Source organism: Bos grunniens, chromosome X (assembly GCF_055505025.1).
Source record: "Bos grunniens cultivar Pamir isolate PY7600 chromosome X, Bosgru_T2T1.0, whole genome shotgun sequence".
Taxonomy (NCBI): Eukaryota; Metazoa; Chordata; class Mammalia; order Artiodactyla; family Bovidae; genus Bos; species Bos grunniens.
This window is the reverse complement of record NC_141194.1, coordinates 78,695,332-78,719,766: the sequence shown is the minus strand read 5'-3', so window position 1 is coordinate 78,719,766 and position 24,435 is coordinate 78,695,332. Positions and strand designations below refer to the sequence as shown.

At 43.0% G+C, this 24,435-nt stretch overlaps 1 long non-coding RNA gene across 1 annotated transcript; it reads left to right on the top strand.

Moving 5' to 3' along the window:
- Positions 1-11,664: 11,664 nt before the first annotated feature.
- Positions 11,665-22,619, top strand: LOC147340743 (uncharacterized). Its single transcript, XR_015159066.1, has 3 exons — positions 11,665-12,000; positions 19,895-20,015; positions 20,976-22,619. It is a non-coding gene; the product is annotated as an uncharacterized LOC147340743 (long non-coding RNA).
- The last annotated feature ends 1,816 nt before the right edge of the window (positions 22,620-24,435 follow it).

Below are 24,435 nucleotides of genomic sequence, written 5' to 3'. Positions count from 1 at the left end.
TATCAGTCCGGGATTTCTTTGGAAGGAATGATGCTAAAGCTGAAACTCCAGTACTTTGGCCACCTCATTCAAAGAGTTGACTCATTGGCAAAGACTCTGATGCTGGGAGGGATTAGGGGCAGGAGGAGAAGGGAACGACAGAGGATGAGATGGCTGGATGGCATCACCGACTGGATGGACGTGAGTTTGCATGAACTCTGGGAGTTGGTGATGGACAGGGAGGCCTGGCGTGCTGCAATTCATGGGGTCGCAAAGAGTCGGACACAACTGAGTGACTAAACTGACTGACTGACTGACTGTTTATGGGGTTCTCAATGCAAGAATTCTGAAGTGGTTTGCCATTTCCTTTCTGCCTTATAGCAAAGTGATTCAATTATATACACATATGCATATATATATACACATTGTTTGTGTGTATGTATGTGTGTGTGTATATATATATATACACACACACACACACACATTCTTTTATTTCATCTTTACTTTTTTTTTTTCTTTTGGTTACACTTTTAACCATGTGGGATTAGTTCCCTGATCAGGGATTGAACATGCATGCCCTGCAGTGGAATGTGGAGTCATAACCACTAAACTGCCAAGGATGTCCCTTATATATTCTTTTCCATCATGATTTATCATAGGATACTGAATATAGTTCTCTGTCCTCTACAGTAAGAACTTGTCAATTCGTTCCATATACTCTAGTTTATATCTCTTAACCACAATCTCCTACTCTATTGCTCCCCCAATCCTCTCAGCCTTGGAAACCACAAGTCTGTTCTCTCTGTCCATGAGTGTGTTTCTGTTTCATACATGTGTTCATTTATCTTAGATTCCACATTTAAGTGATATTATTTGTTGTTTGTCTTTCTCTGTGTGCCTCACTTCACTTAGTATGGTTGTCTATCGGCCCATGCATGTTGACTCAAATGGCCTTATTGTTGTAGCTGTACAGATTCTTGTATCCTTTTAGCCATACATTGGAGAAGGCAATGGCACCCCACTCCAGCACTCTTGCCTGTAAAATCCCATGGACGGAGGAGCCTGGTGGGCCACAGTCCATGGGGTCGCTAAGAGTCGGACAAGACTCAGCAACTTCACTTTCACTTTTCACTTTCCTGCATTGGAGAAGGAAATGGCAACCCACTCCAGTGTTCTTGCCTGGAGAATCCCAGGGACGGGGGAGCCTCGTGGGCTGCCGTCTATGGGGTTGCACAGAGTCAGACACGACTGAAGTGACTTAGCAGCAGCAGTAGCAAAGGTATTCATCTGTGGTTATTTTCCCGGATATATTATGAAAACTTGTGTAATACACCACTCTTGGAATAGCATGTCCATTTGGAAGCTGTATTAGTATTTTCTATGTTTATGTCAGTCAGTTCAGTTCATTCGGTCAGTCGTGTCTGAGTCTTTGCGACCCCATGGACTGTAGAACACCAGGCTTTCCTATCCATCACCAACTCCTGGAGCCTGTTCAAACTCATGTCCATCGAGTGGGTGATGCCATCCAAACATCTCATCCTCTATCGTCCCCCTCACCTCCTGCCTTCAATCTTTCCCAGCATTAGGGGCTTTTCAAATGAGTCAGTTCTTCCCATCCGTTGGCCAAATTATTGGAGTTTCAGCTTCAGCATCAGTCCTTCCAATTAATATTCAGGGCTGAATTCCTTTAGGATTGACTTGTTTGATTTCCTTACAGTCCAAGGGGCTCTCCAGAGTATATGTGGATATGAATAAATATTTATTATGCTTATGCTGGCCTCTGGTGGAGAAAGAGAAGATTTCTTATGAATGTAATTTATAAAATCCAGATGTGTTCTCTCAAATGTATATGTCAGTTAAGTTTAGTCGCTCAGTGTGTCTGACTGTTTGCAACCCCATGGACAGCAGCACACCAGGCTTCCCTATCCATCACCTCTCTGGGAGCTTACTGAAACTCATGTCCATTAAGTCGGTGATGACATCCAACCATCTCGTTCTCTGTCATCCACTTCACCTCCTGCCTTTACAACATCAGGGATTTTTCCAGTGAGTCAGCTCTTCATAACAGGTGGCCAAAGTATGTGGGTATGAATAATATTTACTGTACCTTTGCTGCCCTGTCGTGGAGAAATAGAAGAATGCTTATGAATTTAATGTATAAAATCCAGATGTATTCTTTCATAAGTACATGTGGGTATGAATAAATACATACTGTGATTTCTCTGCCCTCTTGTGGAGAAATAGAAGAGTGCTTATGAATGCAATTTATAAAAACCAGATGTTTTCTTTACATGTTGAAAATGATACTTTACATTTTTTTAAAAAATTAATATATGCTCATAACAGAAAATGTGAAGTTACTAGGAAAAAAAAGACAGAAAAAATCACCCATGATTTCATATACCATTGGCTCAGAATTCTGAGTTCCTGGGAAAGGGAGATAAAAAGATGAGGGTGCACTAGTTCTTTCAGTATAAAATCATCTTTTCTGCTATTTGAATGCTGACATAGAACTTCGTTCTGATACGTTCTGATACTTGGTCCTGATTCTTGTTTTGTATCCTTATCTTTAAGCTTGTATTTTTACAAATGCCTAGTAATTTGACCCTCTGTTTAGAGACTCTTTGATTCAAGGTGTTTTTTTGTTTGTTTGTTTTTTGTTTTTCTTTTTTTGCTTTCTTTCTATGATTTTATTATTATTATTATTAATACCAAAAATTTTATTTCAGAAACTTGCCAGGTAAAAGGTTAATATAAAGAGGTTGTCTTCTTGTATATTAGCAATACAAAATTAGAAAATATTTAAAAGATGTCATTAACAGTAACATCACAAAGCATAAAACTCCTCAGGGGAAATTCTAACAAAAATATAACATCTCTATGGACTGCAAGGAGATCCAACCAGTCCATTCTGAAGGAGATCATCCCTGGGATTTCTTTGGAAGGAATGATGCTAAAGCTGAAACTCCGGTACTTTGGCCACCTTATGCGAAGAGTTGACTCATTGGAAAAGACTCTGATGCTGGGAGGGATTGGGGGAAGGAGGATAAGGGGACGACAGAGGATGAGATGGCTGAATGGCATCACTGACTCAATGGACGTGAGTCTGAGTGAACTCCGGGAGTTGGTGGTGGACAGGGAGGCCTGGCGTGCTGCGATTCATGGGGTCGCAAAGAGTCGGACATGACTGAGCGACTGAACTGAACTGAACTGATGTTGAAACTGTTGCTATGATTAAAAAATGTTGCAAGTCGTGGCTATGGAAAATAGTGCTGCGATGAACATTGCAGTACATATACCTTTTGGAAATAAGGTTTTCTCCAGGAATATGCACGAGAGAGGTGTTGCTAAGGTGATATGGTAATTCCGTTTTACTTTTAAAGGAGCTGCCATACTGTTCACCATATTGGCTGTACCAATTTACATGCCCACTGACAGTGCAAGAGGGTTCCCTTTTTTCAACACTTTCCCCATGAATTATTGTTGTAGAATTTGTGATGATAGCTGTTCAGACTGGTGTGAAATAAGACCTCATTGTAGTTTTGATTTGCATTTCTCTAATAATTAGTGATGTTGAGCCTCTTTTCATGTGTTTTATCTTCATCTGTATGTCTTCTTTGGAGAAATGTCTATTTATATCTGCCTGTTTTTTGATTGAGTTTTTTTTTTTTTTTTTTGACACTTGGCTACATGAGCTATTTGTATGTTTTGGAGACTAGTACCTTGATAACTAATGGGAACTACCTGTGTAGCACAGGTAACTGTCCTCAATGCTTTGTGGTGACCTAAATGCAAAGGAAATTAAAAAAAAATAGGGTACATATACACACACAAACACACAGCTGATTTAATTTGCTGTACAGCAGAAAGTAACAGAACAGTGTACATACTGTGGGCTCCATTTATAGGAAGTTCTAGATGAAGCAAAAGTAATCTATACTAATGGAACTGAGAAGAGGGGTTGCATGCGGAAAGTGCAGTGTGGGCAAGGATACTAAAAATATTTCCTAGGATGCTGAGAAAAAATTCCATTGAGCATCATATATATAATCTTGGTGAAATTGCATAAATATTTCTGCAATGTAAATTCCAAGCAGGATCTTGCTAAGTGGCTCAATGTAGTTATAAATTTACTAGATAATGTCAAATTATCCTTCAGAAAGTTGCATCACACTATGCTTTCACAACACTGCATGAGCACTCATTTTCCAATCCCTCATCCTCAATTTGGAGGAAACATTTGGTATCTTTCAACTTTCTCATTGAACTTTGGCAAATTGCATGGTGAAAATTGTATTCCATTATTGTTTTCGCTTGAATTTATTTTTATTACCAATTAGTTTAAACATTTCCTCCTGCTTTTTGGTGATTTTTCTCTTTTTTTCTTTTCAGTAATTTGTATTTGTTTTTACTGTATGTTTACTTCATGGTTGTCTTCTATTGGATTTTTCATCTTCTTTTTTTATTTTGACTTTTTAACTGTGCATAAATTAGGTAAATGAGCCCTCTGTCAGCTATCTTCCAAATATTTCTCAATTCTTGTTTTTATAATTCCTTGTTTATTTACAGGAGTTTTACGATGCAGTGTAAATTTTCCCTTTTTAGCTTCTGGACAAAGATAACTCAAGTTAAGAAATTTAAATAACTGAGAAAATTCCAGGAAGCTAGAGGGTGTACATTAAAAGAATTATGGGGTGCCGGGCGACTCCCTCTGAGTTCACCTGTGTGCCTTTCCACATGGACTTTTCAATAAACTATTTACTTTACACTGAAATATTGGAGAGAAAAAAGTAAATGAAGGCAGGTAGTGCCATGTTGGGCCAAGATGAAGCCAGGATGGGTGGGTCTGCACCTGGGACTCCAAACAGATGAGTTAGCCATAGGATTGTTCAGCCTTGTGAAGCCAAGAGGTACACATTGCTCGAGCTGTGATTGGAGGACTCAGGTAGCCCAAGCACGTGCTCAAAGCCAAGATCACAGGGAGGGAAGCACAAGCAGGGCGATGATGCTGCCCAGTAAGCCTGTCTCCCTTGGGCCAGAGGAAAGGGGATGCTACTTTTATTATGGAAAATGTAGTCTGTGGATATTGGGGAAAGAACTTGGTCAGTGCATGGAGTGTGAAAAAGTAAGCCAAAACCATGATTACTTTTACCACAGTGCATATTCTAACCAATTTCCTCCCCATCATGTTTCAGCACATATTTTTAAAGTTGGAATTATACTTCATGTGCATTTTGGTTTTAATTGTTCTTTGCTCTGTACTTTCCTGAATATTTTATTATAAAAATTTTCAAACATTCCACAAATTTGAAAATTTTTTCTAGCTAATACATAAAGACTTCCCACCTCGATTCTACTGTAACCATTTTATGGTACTTCATTTGTCATGTAATTATCCTTTTGTCCATCCCTCTAGCCATCCATGAATCCCTCTTATTCCCTGGTGCATTTTGTGATAAATTGCAGACATCAGTATGCATCTCCGTAAGTATTTTAGCAAGCCTGCCATTCAGTAGTGAGCTATGTTTGTTTACAGTAGTATTCTTTGAAATAAAAACTTTATGTACAATGAAATACACCGATCTATTTTTTCCCCAGTCTTGTTACTTTTTATTTGAAGTATAGTTGATTTACAATGTTGTGTTAATTATTGCTTTACAACAAAGTGATTCACCTATAAACATATATGTGTTATATACATTGTGTGTATATATACATACATATATATACATATTCATTTATTTAATTTTTTATGGCTACAATGTGCAGCAATAGGAATAAATGTAGAAAAAATATAATAGGTTAAAAATTTTTTTAATTAAAAGTATGAAAAAGAACAACAACAACAAAATAGAAGAAGACAGTTAAAAGGAAAAAGAAAAAGAAAACTCCACAGAACAACAAAAGATCAACGTAGAGGCAGAGGTTTATAACAACAATAAAATGTGTGATTGAATATCCAAATATACATATATACCCATGCTGCTGCTGCTGCTGCTAAGTCATGTCGGTCGTGTCCGACTCTGTGTGACCCCATAGACGGTGGCCCACCAGGCTCCCCTCCCTGGGATTCTCCAGGCAAGCATACTGGAGTGGGTTGCCGTTTCCTTCTCCAGTGCATGAAAGTGAAAAGTGAAAGTGCGGTTGCTCAGTCGTGTCCGACTCTTCGTGACCCCATGGATTGCAGCCCACCAGGCTCCTCTGTCCATGGGATTTCCCAGGCAAGAGTACTGGAGTGGGTTGCCATTGCCTTCTCCACATATATACCCACAAGGAACATCAAAATAGTAAAACAAAAATAAGTACATTAAATTGACCTGACAAACAAAGGAAACTAAAATTATATCTACAAGAACAAAACTAACTAAAGCACAAACTGGAAAACAAAACTAGAGCAAGATTCTAGTTGGGGAATAAAGCAACTAAAACTAACATATTTTGAGAGGAAAGGAAAGAAAGAAAGAATAGATATGCACAGTTGAACAGAGGTAGATAAAGATGATTTATTTATGTTAATAATTAACTGCAAGGGGAAAAGAACAGTGAGAAAAGCAAACAAAGTAACAAATGTAGAATAATAATAATATGTTAAAAAAATGAAAAACTAAAATTAGAGAAAGATAAAAGAAAAATAAAAGGAAAACTCCACAGAACTTCAAAAGCCCAACGTAGAAGTAGAGAAACATTTATAAAAGCAATAAAAAATTTGAGGAAAAAAAGCGCTCAAAAGCTTCAATAGATTTCATAGTGCCAATAAAATCTACAACTACAACAGGGGGTGGGGATCCAAAAGATTCTACAGAGCAAATCAAAACAGAAGAATAATATATTTTTATCTTGAGTCACTGCTGTCAGAGTCCAAATCATAGCTGAAAGTCACAGTCCACCTCACCTCCCCAGGATTCCCTCCAGTATTGTGCTGATCTCTGGACCTCCTGTGACTGCAGTTCAGGTACTAATCTGGTCCTACTTCTATGTGTTCTTTCTACAGCTATCAGAACTAGGGTGTATTCTTTTGTGGGAGCTCTCAATGACGTTTTACATATTCCATAAACAGAGTCTGCCTAGTTGATAGTGTGGATTTAATCTGCAGCTTGTACAGCTGGTAGAAAGGTTTTTGGGTCTTCTTTCTTAGCCACATTGCCCCTGGGTTTCAATTGTGGTTTTATTTCTATCTCTTCATGTATTTTGTCCACTGGGGTTTGCTCCTGAGGCTGCCCTGGAGGACTTGGGCTTGCCCCTGTGAGGGCCAGGTGTGGAGGTGGGGCAGCTGCTTGGGTCACAGGGGTTCTGGCAGCACCAGGTACTCAGGGGGGTTGGCGACTACAGCAGCAGGAAATGTAGTGCTCTAGAAGGGCACACAGTATTGGCCAATATACTTCATTATTCTTGCCTGGAAAATCTCCTACTGACAGAGAATCCTAGCAGGCCACAGTCTACAGGGTAGAAAAGAGTCACACTATTGAAGCAACTCTGCCTGTATAGACACAAGACATTATTTGCCTGTGGCAGCCCTTTCCCGGTGAGAGTTGAGCATGAAGTTGGCACAGCTGCTTGGCTTGCAGGGACCCTGGCAGCGCCAAGTGTGCAGGGACTCAGACTGCCTCCGCCACAGGAGTTATGGCCCTATCAGAGTCTTTTTCCAGCCTCTTGTAGCTGGCTATCAAGAGGCCTCTTTGGCTAGTTTTTCTCCATAGCTCCACCCAATTAGAGTGGGGTCCTTATCTGTTGTCCAGTGTGTTAGGCACATAGAGGGGCCCCCTTTGCTGGGGTGCTACTCTGTAGTTCAGCTCATCAGGCACTTACAGGGGCTTCCTGGGTGGAGTACTACTCTGTAGTTCAGTGAGTCAGGTGCTTGATGGGCCAGCCTCTCTATTTTTCAGCTGCTGATGCTGGCATGTGGAAAGAGAGAGGCTATGGTGATGGCTCCATCCCCTACACATGACTCAGCAATATCACCTTGCTTCCATGGCTGCCTGGCTTACCTCCGCAGGCATTTCCCACCACAATCTCCTCCCACACATCCCCTCAATCAGTCTCTCCATAGTCAACAGCAGCCCTCACACTGGGATTGCTCCACAATCACCACCTCCAGCTCCCAGCTGTTGTGCCTTCTAGGGGACCTACATCCCTGTCTGGGGTTTGTATGGCTGCAGCGAGGCCAATGAAAATAATGTTTTATTTTCATTCCATTTAGGCTGCCACAGATCAGCTGTTTCACTCTCAGCCTTAAATGTTTCTCCTCTGATCCAGACAATTGCCCCAATGTGGTGACTGTATACCTACTTCAGTTCTCCCACCCATGGAGGGCAGGTCCAGTCCTACTAACACTACTGTTTTTCCCCTGGTTCCTTCATCCTATCAAATTTAGTGGTTCTATATATTCTTTTCTGCTGGTCAGGTACTCCTGTCAGCTCTCAGCTGGTGTTCTGCAAGCACTTCTGTGTCTGAAGATGTACTCCTGAGATGTCTCTAGTTAGAGGTATTACACATCTACCTACTCCTCCACCATCTTGTTCATCTCAAATTTTTGACTATTAGAAATGACTGCTATGGGCATTAATGTGCTCGTCTTTGAGAAAACTTTTTTTTTTTTCATGCTTATTGGTATAAACCTAGGAATGGGATAGCTGGGTCATATGGTAACCCAAAGTTTATCCTTTTAAGAAGCATCCAAACTCTTTTCTATCTTGGCTATACCATCTTGTATTCCCATAAGCAGAGCATGAAATTTCAAATATTTTCTCCTCTTCATCACACTTGTTCTTCTCTGTTCTCTCATTAAAGCCATCCTTTTGTTGTACCCTGTGTGCTTAGCTGCCAGCTATATATCTTTTTTTAGTGAATTTCATGTTCAAATTTGTGTCCATTTTTTTTGCATTGGTGCCTTTAATATATTTTGCCAGATTCTTAAGTTTTTCATACTTCAATGTTACAGTTATTATTTTTTATTTTAATTTTCTGTTGTCTGCCCTACTATATAGCAAATCAATTGATTACATTTCATATATCAGCTGTATATCTTGCAACATTGCTTAAGTTACTTCTTAGTTTTAGTTATTCTATGGTTGCTCTAGATTTCATTGGATATTCTACATAGGTGTCACTGACAAATAAGAACAGTTTAATTCTTCTACTCCAAACTGGATAACTTCTCAATCATTTCTCAATCCATGACTTCATGGACAGAAATTCAGTATAATGAGAGTGGACAACTTTTTGTTGATTCAGATCTTAGAAGTAAAGTACTCAGTGTTCTACCATAAAGTGTGGTGTTAGTTATACAGTTTATTACCTTCATCAGGTAGAAGAAGTTTTCTATTTCTAGTTTGCTAAGAGTTTTTATACAGAATGTGTTCATGTGTGCAGCTCTTTGCGAACTCATGGACTGTAAGCACAACAGGCTCCTCTGGCCTTGGAGATTTTCCAGGCAAGAATACTGGAGTGGCTTGCCATGCCCTTCTCCAGGGGATCTTCCTAACCCAGGGATGGAACCCAGGTGTCCCACATGACAGGCAGATTCTTTACCAGCTGAGCCACAAGGGAGGCCAAGTGGAGCAAGGGCAAGTGCAGTCTCACAGCTTGAAGACAGGGGTTTCAGACAGGAAACTAAAAAACTGAGAAGAGCTCCATGAACACTGAGAAAAGCAGGTGTGATGGGAAAGTTTTCTGGTAGGTGGCCCACAACAAAATGGACTTCAGGGTGCTTTCAGACCACCTTGTAGGACGAAAGTGGAATGATTCTCATTTCCACAGACACTTCAATACAGCCTGGTTATGATGAAGGGATTGTAGGCAAGATATTAAAAACTAGTTAATGGTGAAAGGTGAGAGAACAGAATGAAAGTCTGAATACTGTGGCTGCGTGGCAAAGTTTGGAGGCGACATACTTGCTCTGCAATGTGACCCATCAGAGGTGACATAGAGAGGTGAGGATGGCAGGTGAGTTTGGAGAGCTCTTAAGGGCATTACAAATGCCTCGTTTCTCCCACAAAATTATCAGAGTTGCTCCCCATCTCCCGTACAGGTGTCAGGATGGGGCTTTGTGATATCAAGGCTCACCCAGGGCCACTATTGGCTGGGGAAGTGACTTGCTGACCTCATGAAGCATAACGGTGTGCCCCCCTGGGATGGGTATATATAGGGGTGCTCAGGGGCTCTAGAGCAGACCACTGGGAGTCTTCAAAATGACTAAGATGACTGAGAAGCCACAAGGCTCTAGAGTTGTTTTGGAACAGCCAGCTCTAGATACCCAGGAGGAAAAGATGAAGACCTCCTATCAACTGAGGTCCAAAACAAGTCAAGGTGAGCTGAACTCTCCCATGGTCCTCTTGCCCATTGATACCACCTCATATACCCCCTGCTCTGTCCTTGCCTGGCACATAGCCCTTTCCTCTGCCCACACCCCTTTTCCTTACGCCATCACTCCCATCCGTCTTCACCCTCTTCCCCAAACCAATGCCCTTCTGTGCTCCCTCTCTTGTTTTCCCCAGATGGCCAGGGTAACCGTGAGGGTGAATAAGCACATCTAAGCAAATTTGACCAAGGAAGCTTCTCAGAACAGTCCCACCTAAAGAAACTGAAGAAATTCTGAGGCACAAAGTTCTGTAGTTAGTGTTCCAAGGTGAATGAAGAGCTCAATCACCTTCACTGCCCTCTGAGGTCTCAGTCCCCACTCCCCCCTCTCCAGCACCTGCAGCCCCTGCTCTCTGACCCACTCAAGGCACTCTCAGGTATCCTACAGACTCGGTCTTATGGTGAGGTGACCACAGGTCGTCTGCAGCTGAAGGAGGCTAGACAGTAGGAGGAAACACCACACCGCCAACCCCTGCCCCCTCAAAGCACAAGTCTAGTGCTCTGAAGTCTCCCAGACCCCCAGAGCTGGCTGCCTCAGTTGCCAAACCTATCAGATCAGGGGTTAGGGTACCTGCTGCATCTTCCCAGGGCTTATGGGAGCCTAGTGTGCATCAGCTGAGACTGGGAGAGCTTGGGTGCGCGAGACACGGAGTGGACTAGCCCTGCCCTCACCTGTGGCATCCTGCACACACGCCCCACCCCCGGCCCTCACCAGTAGTTGCAGCTGTCGAGCCTAGCCAGCTGGGCGCCCGGACGGTGCCGCTCCCCGGTCAGCAGGTCCAGGCAGCTGCAGTGACCCGGCTGCACGCAGACGGAGCCATCGGCACTCAGCACCTGGCCTGGGAGGGCAGTAACAGCCGGGCTAGCAGCGCCAAACGCAGTGCTGGAGGACAAGGAAGGGAGGGCCCTGGGTCAGTGGAATGCGGGGTCCAAGGGGACTGCTGTGGGATGGAGGAGGGGCGCCTGGGAGCCACGATGAAGTAAAGAAGGAGACTGCGGGGGGCAGAGGAGGGGAAGTGCGATGCTCCAGTTCATAGCTGTCTTTTCTAAACACAGTTTATGCCGAGTTTTCACTGGAGTTTTTCCTCCAGGGGAGTGGGGAAGAGACAGCCTGCGAGGAGCTTCCCTGTTTGGCGTATCCGCCAGACGATGGGCCCCGTGGAGAGTTGAGTGAGGATCAACACAGATCTCCTAAGACGGAGGGGGCCAGGGACCGGAAAGCTGGCGGGAGTGGTGGGCGTTTGGGAAGGTGCCGGAGCTCAATGTGAGAGGCCGGGACCGGGCACCGGGTCCTGTTCCTCCCGCCTCCGTGTGGAGCCTCCCGCCCTCGGACAGGCCCAAGCAGGGCTTCTCAAAGCGCCATCCCTTCGCCCTAGCTGTTTGCTCCAGCATCTTTTCACTCGGGACCGCTTCCTCGCCACTGCGCAGGCGCCACTGGACCGCGCACCCCTGCAGGCGGCCGGCCTGCGTCCCCTCTCCATGGTCCTGGACTGGCCCCAAGCCCCGACACACGCATGCGCACTCGTGCGCGCACAGGGTCAAGGTCAGCTCACCAACGCGCCCCACGCGGGGGGGTTTCGGATGATCCACCAAGAGGACGGCCCTTTTCCTGTGTGTTCCTGCTGTTTCTATCATAAAACTTGTCAACCGAGAAACGGATATGAGGTAAGGACGACAAGGGCTGCTACATGAGGCTCACTCCCACTGCTTTCGAGAACCAGGAGCCAGGCCAGCTGGGTGCTGACCCCTATCCTTCCCCCCAACCGCGGACGGCCCCAGGTCACAGGGGCCACACCCTGCCGTCCAGCAACGTCACCGTGAGGAGCCCAGACTCACCACAAGGTCATTGCAGGAGCAAGGGCAGGGAGGACCACAGGCACTGTACTTGGCTCCTTCAATGGCGGTGCAGTTGGTCACTGCACGGGGGAGGGCGCTGGGTGGGTAACAGGTGTGCAGGTCACTCCCCCGCCCCACCACCTCCCCGCTCGCCTCCCCAGAATGCCCCCTGCAGCTTTCCCACCTCTCTTCCTTGACCTCCATCGCCGTCCCTGGCAGGTACCTGGGCATGGCAGAGCCTGGCAGGCCGCCCCCTGGGTCCGAGGCCCTTCGCAGTAATCCCCCAGGCCCTGGGGTGGGGGCTGGTCACAGGCTCAGGTCCGGCTCCGGAGACCCTCCCCCGCCCCCCGACAGCTCTGGCTACAGCTGGACCAGGGTCCCCTAGTATCCCAGCCTCCAGCTCCCAGGGAATACAAGAGAAAGCAGTGGCGATGGGCTGGGCTTGGCTGGGCCAAGGTGACGGGCACATCTGGGTTCCATGGGATGCACGGTCACACTCCAGCAGGAGGCAGGGCTCCTCCTCTGCCTCGGGGCCTGGGCAAAGAAGGGGCACCGAGGCCAACAGGGGCAGTGGGGCCATGCTGGATGGCACTCCGCCGGGGGGTCTGGTGCAGAAGTGTCTATGGTGTCGGGCTGGGCCACAAGAGGCAGAGCACTCGCCCCATGGTGTCCAGGGTGACCCCGTGGGCTGACCTGGGTTGCACAGCAGGGAGAGGCAGTGAGGACAATGGAGGCTGAAAGGGCCCAAAGGGCAGGGGGTGGGGTACAGTGCCATGCACAGGACAGGCCAACCCCTCCCTGCTCCCACCCCTCCAGAGGGCTTTCCTCCCCGGTGCTACCCCCTACCCCTGCACACACCCACTGTGGTGGGGCTGGGGAGGCCCCATTCTCACCCTCTTCACAAGCCAAGGAGGTGCAGTTAGTGATGAGCCCAGTGACACAACCCCTGATAGAGAAACAGCAGACGATGGGGGTCCTTTTACAGGCTGAACGTGTCCCCACAAATTCATATGTTGGAACCCTACCCTGTTAGCGAGAATGCAGAATTGTTACCTTGTTTGGGGGGGTTTCTTTTCAGAAGTGATCAAGCTAAAATGGGGCCATTAGGGTGACCCAAACCCAGTGTGACTGGTGTCCTTCTACAAAGGGGAAATTGGGACACAGGTGCAGACAGAGGGGATGTGAAGACCCCGGAAGGAGATGGTTATGTGAAGCAGCTGGGAGGGATGCAGCCACGTGCCAGGGGAGGCCAGAAATTGCCCACAAACTCCGCAAGATGAGGGGGGCTGGGAACAGCCCCAGCAGACCTAGACGGGTGGCAAGAGTAAGACTGGTGAGGAGGGGGCAGGCGAGTGGCACACGCAAGCTTGGCTCCAAAGAGCTGCACACTGTGCCTGTGAGAGGGGGCGTCTCTGTGGTCCATGGAGGCCAACACCCCCTGCCCCTCATGCAGAGGAGATACAGAGGGTCCTCGGGGTCACAGGGCCATTGCAGGGGGCGGCAGCCTCACCAATTCTCACATGGATGAAGCACAAAACTGCCTGGGTGGTGTAGGCGTCCCCCGTTGGTACAGGGGCAGTCCCTGGAGCAGACCACTGTCAGTCTTCAAAACTGCAAACAGCAGCTCCAAGTGGAGCAAAGGCAAGTGAATTCAGTGCATTCTCACAGCCTTAAGACAGGGGTTTCAGACTGGAAACTGGAAAACTGAGGAGATCTACGTGAACACTGAGAAAAGGAGGTAGGATGGAAGTTTTCTGGTTGGTGGCCCAGAATTAAATGGACTTCAAGGTGTTTTAAGACCACCTTGTACAAGGAAAGCAGACACTTAAACACAGCCTAATTATCAAGGAGGGATTTTAGGCAAAATATTACAAACTAGATAATGGTGAAAGGTGAGGGAGAACAGAATGAAAACATGAATATTGTGGCTGTGAGACCAGTTTCGGAGGAGACACACTTACCACTGCCATGTGACACATCAGTATTGAGTTAGAGAGATGAAGATGGCAGGTGAGGTTCGCGGGCTCATAAGGGGCACTCAAAATACTTCTTTTATCCCACCAAACCATCTTAATTTCTCCCCATCCTGCCCTAGAGGTGTCAGGAAGGGGCTTTGTGATGTCAAGGCTCACCCAGGGCCACCATTGGCTATGGAAGTGAATGGATGACCTTATAAAACTTAAGGGTGTGCCTCCTGGGCAGGGATGTATATAGGGGTGTTCAGGGGCCCTGGAGCAGACCACTGCAAAAACAAAATGGCAAAAGACAGCACGTGGAGGAAAGGCACATGTATTCAGTGCATTCTCACAGCCTGAAGACAGGGGTTTCAGACTGGAAACTGGAAACCTGAGGAGAGCTATGTGAACACTGAGAAGAGGTGGAATGGGAAAATTTTCTGGTAGGTGGTCCACAATTAGATGGCCTTCAAGGTGCTTTCAGATCGCCTTGTAGGAGGAAAGTGGAATGATTCTCGTTTCCACAGACACTTAAATACAGCCTAATTATCATGAAGGGATTTTAGACAAGATATTAAAATCTAGATAACGGTGAAAGGTGAGAAGGAACAGAATGAATGCCTGAATACTGTGGCTGTGAAGCCAGGTATGTAAGAGAAATACTAACCCTGCCATTTTTCAAATAGTGTGGAGTAAGAGAGATGAAGATGTAGGTGAGTTTCGTGGTCTCATAAGGAGCATAAATGAACCTTTTATCCCACCAAGCCATCTGAATTTATGGCCATCCTCCCCTAGAGGTGTCAGGATGAGGCTTTGTGATGTCAAGCCTAACCCAGGGCCACCATTGGCTGGATGATATGACTTGCTGACTTCATAATGAATAAGTGTGTTGCCCTGTGAGGAGGGTTATGTATAGGGGTGCTCAGGGGCTCTTGAGCAGACCACTGCGAGCCTTTAAAATGTCAAGAGACAGCTCCAAGTGCAGCAAGGTCAAGCTTATACAGTGCAATCTCACAGCCTGAAGACAGGGTTTTCAGTTTGGAAATGGGAAAACTGAGGAGAGAGAGCTAGGTGAACACAGAAAAGGAGATGGGATGGAAGTTTTCTGGTAGGTGGCCCAGAATTAAATGGACTTCAAGGTGCTTTAAGACCACTTTTTAAGAGGAAAGTGGAATGATCTTCATTTGCACAGGCACTTAAATAGGGCTGAATTATCAAGGAGGAATTTTAGGGAAGATATTAAAACTAGGTAATGTTGAAAGGTGAGAGAGAACAGAATGAAAGCCTGAACACTGTGGCTGTGAAGCCAGATTTGTAGGTGACACACTACCCCTGACATGTGACACATCAGTGTGAATTTAGAGAGATGACGATGGTGTCAGAATGAGGCTGTGTGATGTCAAGGCTCAGCCACGGCCACCACTGCCTGGGGAAGTGACTTGCTGACATCATAAAGCATAAGGGTTTTGCTGCCTGGGGAGGAGTCTATATAGGCATGTTCAGGGAATATGGAGCAGACCAACGTGTGTCTTCAAAATGGTAAAAGACAGCTCCAAGAGGAGCAAGGGCAAGTGTATTCAGTGCATTCTCACAGTCTGAAGACAGGGGTTTCAGACTGGAAACTAGGAAACTGAGGCAAGCTACATGAACACTGAGAAAATAAAGTGGGATGGAAGTTTTCTTGTAGGTGGCCCAGAATTAAATGTTCTTCAAGGTGCTTTAAGCCCACCTTGTCAGAGGAAAGTGGAATGGTTCTCATTTCCACAGACACTTAAGTACAGCCTAATTATCAAAACATAAATTTTGGGGGTGCCACATTCAGACAAAAGCTGTATGTGTGTATATGTGTGTGTGTAGTTGATTTCTGCTTTCACTTGTTACCTCATGAACTAAGGCTAGCCATGTACCAGTACTAGTTGTAAAACAGTACTTCTCTATGTAAGTATGTCAGCTATCCACATGCTTTAAAATCTGGTAAGTATAGCCTTCATGCTCATTATTCTTTTTCAGAAATGTCCTGCCTCTTGTTACATGTTTATTTTTCCACATACGTTTTAGAATAAGCTTATTTCCCACACCAAACATATTAGTATTCTTGCTAAAATCTTATTGTAATTATAGAATAATCTGGGGACAATTGATATCTGTATAAAATATTTTCATCTTCCCCGAAGTGATATCTTTCCATTTCATTGCATTTTTCAGTAGCATTTCAGAATTTTCTTCAAATAGCTATTGCATATTTGTTCTTAAATACAATCTTAATATTTATCTGTTTGTAGCTATTATAAATGGTGTCTTCCTTTATAAATGTAATTACTTGTTATTTAGGATCACTGTTTTATATATTATTATTTTTAACCAGCCATCTAGGTCAATTCCTTTAAGATACAGCTTTCCCTGGATATCTGTGGGAGATTGGTTCTAGGACACCCCTGCCAACAATCAGATATCGAAATCCACAGACATTCAAGTCCCTTAAATAAGTATCATATCATTTTAGTATTTGCATATAAACTACACACATCCTCCCATATACTTTAAAACATCTCTAAATTTCTTATGAACCTAATACAATGTAAAAGATATGTAAACAGTTGCCAGCATGTGCTAAATTTGCAGCTTGACTTTTGGAACTTTCTGGAGTTTTTTTTTTTTTTAATATACATTTTTAATCCAGAGTTGAATGAATCCTTGGATGTGAAACACATGGATAGGAAAGGCTAACTGTATAGAGTACTTTTCACTTGGAGTCACCAGATACACAATTGTATCATCAGGAAACAATGTTATTGTTGCCTCTATTGCTCTATGATTTGAAAATAAACTTTAAAAAACCTTGGAAAGATTTTAGATTTACAAGAAAGCAAAGATATTTTCCTTATATCAGAAAGTTCCCTAATATCAACCATATTGTTATAAACTAGAGTGGCTACATTATTTCTAAGATTTTTCCTCTAAGATTTTCTTAAATTTTACCTAATATCTTTTTTCTGTGCCAGGAACCCATCCTGGATCCCACATTGCATGTAGTAGCCATGACTTTCATGTTCTTGGATGTGACAATTTCACATACTTTTCTTATTTTTTATGACCTTGATATGTGGATCACAATAAACTGTGGACAATTCTGAAAGAGATGAGAATACCAGACCACCTGACCTGCCTCTTGAGAAATCTGTATGCAGGTCAGGAAGCAACAGTTAGAACTGGACAGGGAACAACAGACTGGCTCCAAATAGGAAAAGGAGGATGTCAAGGCTGTATATTGTCACCCTGCTTATTTAACTTATATGCAGAGTACATCATGAGAAACGCTGGACTGGAAGAAACACAAAATGGAATCAAGATTGCCGGGAGAAATATCAATAACCTCAGATATGCAGATGACACCACCCTTATGGCAGAAAGTGAAGAGGAACTAAAAAGCCTCTTGATGAAAGTGAAAGTGGAGAGTGAAAAAGTTGGCTTAAAGCTCAACATTCAGAAAATGAAGATCATGGCATCTGGTCCCATCACTTCATGGGAAATAGATGGGGAAACAGTGGAAACAGTGTCAGACTATTTTTTGGGCTCCAAAATCACTGCAGATGGTGACTGCAGCCATGAAATTGAAAGATGCTTACTCCTTGGAAGGAAAGTTATGACCAACCTAGATGGCATATTCAAAAGCAGAGACATTACTTTTCCAACAAATGTCCATCTAGTCAAGGCTATGGTTTTTCCTGTGGTCATGTATGGATGTGAGAGTTGGACTGTGAAGAAGGCTGAGCACCAAAGATTTGATGCTTTTGAACTGTGGTGTTGGAGAAGACTCTTGAGAGTCCCTTGGACTGCAAGGAGATCCAACCAGTCCATTCTGAAGGAGATCAGCCCTGGGATTTCTTTGGAAGGAATGATGCTAAAGCTGAAACTCCAGTACTTTGGCCACCTCATGCGAAGAGTTGACTCATTGGAAAAGACTGATGCTGGGAGGGATTGGGGGCAGGAGGAGAAGGGGATGACAGAGGATGAGATGGCTGGATGGCATCACTGACTCGATGGAGGTGAGTTTGAGTGATCTCCGGGAGTTGGTGATGGACAGGGAGCCCTGGAGTGCTGCGATTCATGGGGTCACAAAGAGTGGGACAGGACTGAGCAACTGAACTGATCAGGTATTTTATAAAATGTTTCCCAATTTGGATTTGTCTGATGATTTTCCTATTAGCTTGGGACTATGGATTTTTTGGGGGGAGGTTCCCTTGTGTCTCAGCTGGTAAAGAACCCATATGCAATGAAGGAGACCTAGGTTTGATCCCTGGTTTGGAAGATCCCCTAGAGAAGGGAAAGGCTACCCACTCCAGTATTCTGGCCTAGAGAATCCCATGGACAGTATAGTCCATGGTGTTTTGAAGAGTTGGACACGACTGAGCAACTTTCACATTCACTGTCACTTCATGGTTTTGGGGGAAGAAGAATGCAGAGGTGGAATGTCCTTTTAATCGTGTGACATGATCAACAAGCCTTATCACTGGTAATGCTGATTTTTACCACCTGGCTGAAGTAGTGTTTGTCAGGTTATATCACTGTTAAGTTACTCCTTTTTATCCCTCTCCATATTGTTGTATTTTTTGGAAGGAAGTCACTACATGTAACTCACTCTTCAGGAACAGGGAGTTACACTCCACCTCCCTGAAAGTCGAATTATCTATGCCAACTATCTGAAATTCTTCTTCATGGGAAATTGGTCTATTGTCTCACATGTATTCAATCATTTAATTATATCAGTATGGCCCATAGATATTCATTTTATAGTTTGGGGTATAATCCCAAAAGATGACTTACTAATTTATTATATTGCTCACCTTGTTAACAGTTTTGGACATTTGAAGCTCATTCCTGTCTTCTTTGACATAACCTCATTATTCTGGGGCTTTATTATTATTATTATATTTTTAGCATTTCCTTTTCGATAGAATAAGTTCCCCCAGACTCCTCTTCTATATTTCCTCCCTGAGCCCTACAATCACTAATTCCTCCAAGAAGCCTGGTTCCTTTTATTGGAAATCAGTATTGGGAACCAAGATCTGTGCTTCTTTCTTTCATTATTTGAGAGTATCACTCCTCTTAGACCCTTTCAGCTAACCAAAGAAATATAATTATCTATGAATATTCATGTGCCATATATTAAACTGTTCAATTCATGTATGCATGTGTAACAGTATCAGGATTGTTAACCTATACTTCTATGAGAAAAAACACTACCAACTAGATTTCAGTGGTTTTATCTTTTGATTTCAGTCTTGTAAAATCTATTCATTTCCAAAGTTACTTAATTCAACGGATCTTAGTGAGGTGGTTTCATACAATTGTAATATAATTTGATTGTTTGGTCAAATTCTGCATTCCATTCTTGATGTCAAATGTTTTTTTAAATATGCATACATTGATTCACTTTTTTTGCTGTTAAGATTCTATGGGTTTTGACAAACATGTAATACCATGTATTTACCATAACATCATACAGAATAGTTTCACTGCCCTAAAACATCCCTTATGCATGAAGAAGGAAATGGTTACACACTACAGGATTCTTGCCTGGGAAACCCCAGGGACAGAGGAGCCTGTTGGGCTACAGTCCATGGGGTCTTAAGGACTCAGACACAACTTAGCAACTGACCACAGTCATTTATAGAAAGAGTGTAGTCCACACAAAACATATACGTGGCTCCTAGTTTCTGACCTCTGCTTTAATATCTTTCTTTCTCACTTGGCTCTCTGCTCCACAGGGACACATGCCCAGGGCTCTGTTCTGCTCAGCCCAGCATCTGGATTCAACAAATGGAATAATGAGAATAGAAGACGGATCCACCCTTCCAGTAGAACATCAGGTTCAGAAAGAATACACTGGTAAGGAGATGGCATTTTGTCACTCCCAAACTCTTTTTCACTTGCTCGCTGAAAATGTCCCCATTTACCTTTAAGCCCTACTTCCAGTTGGCCCTGCAAACCTCCTTTCACAATGGCCACATGGGCCCTTTATGACATCACCAAGGGCCCAGCCCTTCCTGGTCCTCAGTCTCCAGGTGCCAGGGCAGACCAGTACACCAGGAGCCATTTCCTCTTGGCTCAGGGGAGCTCCAGGGTAGGGTCCTCTGCAGAGGACACGTTCTAATTTGGCAGAATCTATCAGAGCATGCCCAAGACTGGTTTGAGTTGCTCTGGCTTTTTTTTCATTGTCCTGATATATGTGACAGTGTAGTTGGCAGGAGAAAGTGGCGAGAGTAATCTGCAGACTCCTCCTGCCCGTTAGGGTGGTTCATTTGGCTCTCTGGGAAAGAAAAAGAAAAAAAGCTTCCCCAGAAAAAGACTATATGTTTGATACATTAATCCTGCTTGAGATGGACCTTGTGAAATGTGTGTCCAGGGTGTGGAATCTGAAACTACTAACTGGTCCTAACCTCAACTCTGCCAATGTCGAGGTTCCTGCAGACGCACAGAATAACATTACAGTATATGAGCTCTGGGGCAATGACTCCAGTTTGGGTGGATTTGTGTGTCATTGTAGAAGAGGAATTGTTGAAGGTTGACATACTGTATCCAGACTAGTAGAACTTTTGTGATGCAAAAGAAAAAACCTCTGATATTTTTTTTTTTTATCTTCTCTGCAGTTTTCCCTTTCCCAGAATGTTGTACAATTGGCTGCATGCAGTATATAACCTATTCAAGGCTAGCTTACTTTACTTAATAACATTCATTCAGGTTTCATCCATTTCTTTTTGTTATTTGATAGCTTGTTTCTTTTTATTCTTGAATAATATTCTGTTATGTTAATGTACCATTATTTGTTTATCCATACATCTATTAAAGGACACTTTGAAAAGACTCTGATGCTGGGAGGGATTGGAGCAGGAGGAGAGAAGGGGACGACAGAGGATGAGATGGCTGGATGGCATCACCAACTCGATGGACATGAATTTGAGTGAACTCCGGAAGTTGGTGATGGACAGGGAGACCTGGCATGCTGCAATTCATGGGATCGCAAAGAGTCGGACACGACTGAGAGACTGAACTGAACTGAACTGAACTGGTTGCTTCCAATTTGTGTGTGTGAGAGAGAGAGAGCATGAATTAAGCTGTTATAAAATCGATGTGCATGTTTTTATGTGGGCATTAGCTATCAAATCATTGGGTGAACTAACTAGGAGGGTAATTGTTAGATCATGTGGTATGACAATATTTAGCTCTGTAAGAGATTGCTTCCAAAGTGACTCTACCATTTTGTAATCCCACTAACAACAAATGAGAGTTCCTGTTGTTCCTTATCTTTGCCAGTAAATGCTTTGTCAGATTTTTGTATTTGACCTTTCTGATAAGTGTGTAGTGGTATCTCATTGCTCTAATTTCACCAGTATACTCTAAAAGGTGATCTTATTTCCATATTTCCATTGAAACATTTCCATTGTGTTTTATTACCATCAGTTCTTTAGGTGTTTTATCTTTAATCTGAGGTTTAAATAGATCTGCTCAGCAAAACTTCTGCTGCTGTTTATACCATCAGTGCTTACTTTGCTTAATTAGTTCTCCCATAATATTTTCATGAAGGACTCATAACTTGAAATCATGTAGACTGGAAAAAAAATATTTTAATTGAGCAACACTGACATTTTCTTTTCCTGAGTATTGCTTTGTCCACTATTGTTTAGTGGCTCTACACAAGTTTCAGTTCAGCATGAACTTCTCCCCCTTATTTTTGGTTTGTTTTGATTATCTTATATACTTACTAGATGTGAACCAAGTAGATATTAATACCAGTTGCAGATGTAGTGGCACATTTATCATGAAGTTTTCTTACAAGCATTTACATATTTTATTAGAATCTTAACTTTATTATGTTTCTTCTTCATATTGTTTAAAAAAAAACTACATGTTCATTATTCAAGTTTTGAATAGTCTGTGCCTCTTCTCCATTGAGATTCAAATGAATCCATTTATATAATGTTAGAAAGAGAGAACAATGATAATATATGTTGGTATAGTCATTGAAGAAAATATATTTCAAAAAGAACAGGAACTATATTATTTGCTATTTGCTAACAAAATTAATTTTCTCTCAGGATATTTTGTAATTATGAAAGTCAAAATGCTCTTGCCTGTACTCTATAAGCAGGGAAGATAAATTAGCAAGCGCCTGAGTCAAACATCAATTTATAGAAAGTATAATGTTCGGTTTTAACTAGTTTAACTTAAAGTCTTCATTATAGTTCAGTTATTAACGTTCTTGTTTTTCCTGTCAGTAAAGAGAATGTGCCAGTTCTCTTTGGGGGAAGACTCTTTTACTCAATACTTTCCTATGCTTTTGATTTTCAAGTTAAAAGACACTTGTGTTCGAATGTCTGGTATTGTGCCTACGGAATATTTTACTAATTAATATTACCATTAGCAAAATGTACAATCTGATTACTTCCCATGCTGATTTAAAGTGACTTATAATAAAAGACATATATCAATTAAGTATGTTTTGGATTGATGTGTACACACTGCTCTATTTAAAATGGATAACCTAAAACTCTATATCACAGGGAACTCTGCTGAATAGTCTGTAAGAACCTAAATGGGAAAATAATTTGAAAAAGAATATGTATATATACATATATCTATATATGTGTGTGTGTGTTATATATATGTGTGTGTGTACACTTTGCTGTACACTGGAAGTTAATGCAACATTGCTAACCAATTATATTCCAATATAAAATAAAGCATTAAAAAAATAAACTTTTCCAGAAGACAAAAATCATGATATAAACTAAACAACGTTGTTCTGCTGCTACTACTGCTACGTCACTTCAGTCATGTCCGACTTTGTGTGACCCCATAGATGGCAGCCTACCAGGTTCCCCCGTCCCTGGGATTCTCCAGGCAAGAACACTGGAGTGGATTGCCATTTCCTTCTCCAATGCATGAAAGTGAAAAGTGAAAGTAAAGTCACTCAGTCGTGTCCGACCCTCAGTGACCCCATGGATTGCGGCCTACCAGGCTCCTCCATCCATGGGATTTTCCAGGCAGGAGTACTGGAGTGGGGTGCCATTGCCTTCTCTGAACAACATTGTTCAGTTCAGTTCAATTCAGTTGCTCAGTTGTGTCTGACTCTTTGCAACCTCATGGACTGCAGCACACCAGGCCTCCCTTTCCATGACCAATGCCCAGAGTTTACTCAAATCTATGTCTATTGAGTTGGTAATGCCAAGGAATCATCTCATCCTCTGTCATGCCCTTTTCATTCCACCTTCAATCTTTCCCAATATCAGGGTCTTTGCAAGTGAGTCAGCTCTTCAGATCACATGGCCAAAATATTGACGTTGCAGCTTCAGCATCAGTCCTTCCAATGAACATTCAACACTGATTTCCTTTAGGATGGATGACTTAGTTCTCTTTGCTGTCCAAGGGACTCTGAGGAGTCTTCTCCAACAGCACAGTTCAAAGCATCAATTCTGTGGTGCTCAGCTTTCTTTATAGTCCAACTCTCACATCCATTCATGACTACCAGAGAAACCATAGCTATGACTAGATGGACCTTTGTTAGAAAAGGAATGTCTCTGCATTTTAATATGTTGTCTAGGTTGGTCAAAACTTTTCTTCCAAGGAGCAAGCATCTTTTAATTTCATGGTTGCAGTCACCATCTGCATGATTTTGGCACCGAAAAATATAAAGTCTGTCACTGTTTCCACTGTTTCCCCATCTGTTTGCCAGGAAGTGATGGGACCAGATGACATGATCTAAGTTTTCTGAATGTTGAGTTTTAAGTCAACTTTTTCACTCTGCTCTTTGACTTTCATCAAGAGGCTCTTTAGTTCTTCTTTGCTCTCTGCCATAAGGGTGGTGTCATCTGCATATTTGAGGTTATTGTAATTTCTCCCAGCAATCTTGATTCTAGCTTGCGCTTCATCCAGTCCAGCATTTCTCATGATGTACTCTGTATGTAAGTTAAATAAGGAGAGTGACAATATATACCTTTGACATACTCTTTTCCTGATTTGGAACTAGTCTGTAGTTCCATGACAGTTCTAACTGTTGCTTCTTGACCTGCATACAGGTTTGTCAGGTGGTTTGGTATTCTGATCTCTTTAATAATTTTCCAGAGTTCATTGTAATCCACACACTCCAAGGCTTTGGCATAATCAATAAAGCAGAAGTAGATGCTTTTCAGGAACTTTCTTGCTTTTTCGATGGCAACATATGTTGTCAATTTGATCTCTGGTTCCTTTGCACTTTCAAAATGCAGCTTGAACATATGGAAGTTCAAAATTCATGCACTGTAGAAGCCTG